The sequence below is a fragment of the Pyxicephalus adspersus genome, chromosome 6 (assembly GCF_032062135.1).
Source record: "Pyxicephalus adspersus chromosome 6, UCB_Pads_2.0, whole genome shotgun sequence".
NCBI classification, from domain to species: Eukaryota; Metazoa; Chordata; class Amphibia; order Anura; family Pyxicephalidae; genus Pyxicephalus; species Pyxicephalus adspersus.
The window spans coordinates 44,536,374-44,541,586 of record NC_092863.1 but is presented as its reverse complement, the minus strand read 5'-3'; the positions used below and the strand labels follow the sequence as shown (position 1 = coordinate 44,541,586).

General features: G+C 34.1%; 1 long non-coding RNA gene across 1 annotated transcript; it reads left to right on the top strand.

Moving 5' to 3' along the window:
- Positions 1-1,157: 1,157 nt before the first annotated feature.
- On the top strand, positions 1,158-3,608 carry LOC140333680 (uncharacterized). The gene is made up of 2 exons (XR_011921415.1): positions 1,158-1,295; positions 3,063-3,608. It is a non-coding gene; the product is annotated as an uncharacterized lncRNA (long non-coding RNA).
- The last annotated feature ends 1,605 nt before the right edge of the window (positions 3,609-5,213 follow it).

Genomic DNA, 5,213 nt, shown 5'->3' with positions numbered 1-5,213 from the left:
TTCCCCCAAACCTTGTGCTCCTCGTCTATTACATTGTTGTATACATCCCCTCCCCAGAAATACCTCTTCTAAAAGCCCTTTATCTCCACTGAATGTGTAGCGTAGGCAGGATAGATTCATACTAATTGTATACATTCACCCTGTGCTCAAGCAAAATGTTAATCTAGCATATGCTGACCTTCGAACAAGTTAAAGAGAGGTGAGCATCCCAATTGTTTGTGAATGTTGGTTGTAAGGTCAGTACTCCCTTGACAATGACTAGCTAATAGGAAAGCTGCCTACATTGTACTTTTTACATTGTTGGGTTCCGAGCTGCTAATGTAAAAAGCAGATGATGTTCTGAATATTTTTATTTTATAATATATATATTTTATATATTTTTTTTTACATTTGACCTAACATATACTGTAATTCCTTTGCTGCTTTTTATCCTTGGCTCACTCAACACACTGAAAGTTAAAGTAACTAAGGAAGAAAAATTAAAGCAGCTTTGCCATAATAAAGTCACCAATTGTATGAATGAGTGACATTGCCATAACTTCTTGAAACTATTGGAGTAAAATAGGACTTCTATGTGGGAAATATCTTTGGATCCTAAGGTGATGAACTTTGCCTGGCTTTCTGACTCAAAATAGTTATATAGTAACTCATTTTTTCCCTGCTGTTTCTGTCTCCTATCTCCTACTTTTAAAACTATTAATATGCATTTTAGTTATTTAAATATAGCTTTTAAAATTGTTTTGATTAATATTTTTTTTTCTTTTGAGTCTACATGAGGAAGCAGATCTTCACATATCTATCTTTCTTTCAAATATACTTCATAAAAAAATATCTGTTTTTATTAATATGTTTTATTATAATACAAATTTTTATTTAATTTATCCTTTATTTATGTTAATGAAAGTGAACGATTGGACCAGAAAATAAAACCTTTGCTAATAGTTGTGTGCAGTGCACAGTTATTTCTGTAATAGACATAAAACACCACAATTTTTCTCACCAAATCCTCAACATTCAGTCTGTTTTTTATTTACTGCTCATTTGAATTTACTGTAACATGACGGCTGTTTTGCCTTTTCCAGGAGTGACAACTGAAGACCAGAAGTTTCTTTCTTAGCTCACCACTTTTTTTGGCTGTTCTTGTGCCTGCCTGTTGTGATGCCACCCTTAAATATTTAGGACCAGTAATGATGATATAGCTAATTGACAGTGCCCATGTCATCAGGAAAAAATGTGGCCACTAAGGAACATACCTTCCCACGATACAGATCATGAGGAGGATGACCTGAGACCTGGTGTGTTATGAGAGTTTAACAAAAGTAATTAATGCTTCAGGTTATTTTTTTTTTTATTTTAAATTTAGATTAGGGTGGAGGTGAGCTTTAAGGGTAATGTGGAGATTATCACTTGTAATTATTATAAACTATAATTAGCATTTTTTTCCTGTAAACTAGGCCTAGTTATTCATTAATATGACAACTCATTGAGTTGGACCAGATGTTTTTGTGAATGTATTAGCAGGTTCTTACTTTTGAAATGTCATATATAATTTTGTAATCTACTAATCTTTTAGGCATTTTTTGTATTACATAATGCATCTTTTATTCATTTATAATACAATAATCATACAATAGTTACAGTGGCCTTCTCTATTTGCATGTTGAGCATTGTAATTTGCTTCTTAAGCACTGTGGTTTATTCATATTTTTATCATTTTTTAAGACGTGGGAGTATCCACTTGTTGTTCAGTATGCAAAAACGAATGCATTGACAAACTGTTAAATTGTTTTTTTATGAACATTCACATCTATAATGCCACTAGGTAGGAAGGTCTCCCTGTAAGGACATGATTTTGCTGCATGTCCTCCATATGTAAAAGGCTTTTGAGTGATTTAAGTTTCATACCTCCTCCTCTCTTTACTCTCTAACTTGTTGATGTTTCAGGATACTGAGATAGAATTTCAAGTTACAAAATAAAAAAGAATCAGTATCAGATCCCTTCTGTAAATTATCAACATTCAGAGGGAAGTGTCTAGGGCTGGGGATGCAATTTTTGGGAGAGGGTGATAGGATAGCATAGTAGTGGAAAATGGAAGGGTGAAAACCTTGGTAGAATAAAGCTGCGTACACACTTGCAATTTTTGTCGTTGGAAAGGATCTTTCGCGATCCTTTCCAACGACAAGGGGCTGCAAGATGCATGAACGATGCTGTACATACAGCACCGTTCATGCTCTATGGAGAGGGGAGGGGGGAGAGCGACGGAGCGGCTATATATGGTAGGAGTCTCTGCTGTTCAGTTCAGCAAACTGAGAGAAATCTTTAAGCTGCCATTGCTGATCTCTTAAACTGTTAGTGGTATGGCTGTCTGGTTTCAATATTTTTAAAGTATACAGCTTACTAAATACATACTAAAATAGAATTAGTTCTAGGTCATTGCCCAAAGTACTGCGATCAGAATGATAACCAGGTACCTAACATTTTTATCTAGAAGATGGTCAGCAATGGCAGATTGCATTTTCATTTCATTACTAATGTACTTTAATTCATACATTGGATGCAAAGTCTACTTACCACAAGCAGGGTCTTATTGTATATTTGTATTTTAGTTTGAAGCAATGTTAACTTGTTAGTAACTGTGACCATCATATTCTGGATCTTTTTTCTTTTTTGCTTCTTAAGCAATGAAATTCTATAGACAGTGGTGGTCATCTCTACTATTTTTCTTTTTACCAGGGTCATAAACATAAATTGGTAAATATCAGTTTATACATCAATTTTCTTTGTCTCCGTATGAAATGTCATTTTTATATAATAATAATTTAAAAATTATTATAATTAAATCATTATTATATATAAATAATATTATATTTTCATTACATTTTTTCCAAATTATTAAAACACATACCAGTGTTATCCTAATAAGTTGGGTTTACTGTTTGGCATGTGTTGCTGAAAAAAATTATTTTTTGTTATAGCTCAAGTTGAGGTAGTTCAGATTAAAAATGTGTTTCTTTTAAAAGTGAGTCATCCATGTAACAAGAGCTGCATTTTTTATTTTCAGCCTGAATAAAAATAACATCACAGCTTGAATCTAGAACAGCTCGTTTATCTGTGTCCTTGCGGTAACCCATGTAGTGACCTGAATAAAGAGGGTCTGCATGAATTGTGTTCGATGCCAACCGAGACTCTGCTGCTCATGCAAGCTGTGTTGTTAGACAGTGTAATCTCGATGTGGATGGCTCCTTTCCTAGAGCGGCTCACAGATAAACACATTGAGATTAGCAGACCAATTGGATAATGATGTCAAAGGGAAATGCTGACCTTCTGCAAACACAGATGAGGGGCATGCTACCCATAGTCTATGTTATTGTTAATAAAGCAAATGTGCTTTACTTTTTAATGGTAACTGTTCTAAATATATTTCCAGATTACTAAACTGCACGTGCACAGCTGTGTGATCTTTATTATGTAATCGTGTAACATCTGCATGTCTTTTTTAATTGCATGTGGATATCATAATATGCTTTCTACATAACAAGCCCCTCTAGCTCTGTATCAAAACATAATGTTATTGATGTACATTTTAAATAAAGATAAATTAAACATGTGACCTTGATGTTTTGTTTGGTAAAAGAAAAATATAGATTATCTTCTATTACTGTCCACTCTAAGTCCCATCTTTACCTATTTCAACCCTACGACATTCTCAAACCTGTCTCATCCAGTTTACATTCCAGAAGTAGAAAACTTTGCCATGGCAGATGTACAGGAACTAACCTATGTCTAATGAAGCCCATGTTCAAGGAGGCAAATGTTATATAGAGAGCCTATTTTTAACATTCCAGGGATCCATCTCGTCCACACAATGAAGCCTATCTCGTGTCACTTAAAGCCTATTCACAACATAGAGGATTCACAAAGAGTCATGTGTACTATGGAAAGCCCATTATCAACACACAGGGTTCCTAAGGAGCCAAGTTTAACATAGAAATCCAACTTTAACACAGACGATCTCCAAAAACCTAAGTGTCATAATAAAAGCACATCCCCATAACAGAGGATTCACAAAAAGCCAAGTGTGAAATAGAACGCTCATTTTTCACACAGGATTCCTTAGGATATCCAAGGAGATAAGTGTAATAAAGAAAGCCTATTCCCAACACAATGGATGCCCTAGGAGGCCAAGTATAAAACAGAAATCCCATCTAGGACACAGGGCTCTTACACATCTATCCCTCACATAGATGATTCCCAATACACCAGGCCTAATACAGATGTGTTACCCTTCTGGCTATTGTAATATGTATATCCCAGCTACTTGTGGTTATCACAAATCCACTGCAGTACATAAAAGCAAAATGACATAAAACTGGGATCAGCTCGTTTTGCAAAGCAAAAAAATGTACATTTTTTTAATACAATAAATGAACAATAAGGTAACGGGACTTTAAAACCCAAGGTATCATCAATTTTCCTTTTACTAAAATTCATTCATACTTCACCCACAGTGTATATTTGCTATAACTCGGTTTTTCTTTAAAAGGATTTATGCATGACTGTTATAAGATATATAAACCCTTTGCCTACAATGTCCAAAAAAGGAGCCCCGGTTCTGTTGTGGTTTACATCTATTTGATTAAATGTAATCTGACTTTTCGGTTACAGAAGAATTCATGGAAAATATAACTTTCACATTTTTTCTAAAATATGACACCAGATGTATAAGAAGTAGGGACCACTCTTTACAAAACACTGTAAAATGTATGTAGAATTGCTAGTAAACCATCATAAAATTAGGAACCAAGTATTTATCATGAAAATATCATGAAAATACATATGAGTATAGGAAGACTAGACATTGCTGAACCAAGGATCATCCAAATTCAGACAGATGGATACACCACATTTGTCTTTATCAAAGCAGATAAGCTTCAGAATACTTCATTTTTTTGAATCACTGCACAAAATCCTTTGGGGAATAAGTGCTTAAAAGGTGTGTGTAAGCATTTTTTTTTAAGTAGTAGCAATGTGATCTCAACATTCCTCCAAAGTTAAATAATAAAGAAGCAGTTCGCATAACATGATAATGCTGTATTGATGTAGTTGACACTTTTTGAATCTGAAAATGAAACTATTGCAGTATTTGGTTAAAATTTCTTCATCAGTAAACTATGATTTGAGGACAAACACATAAATCAATGCACACAGCATC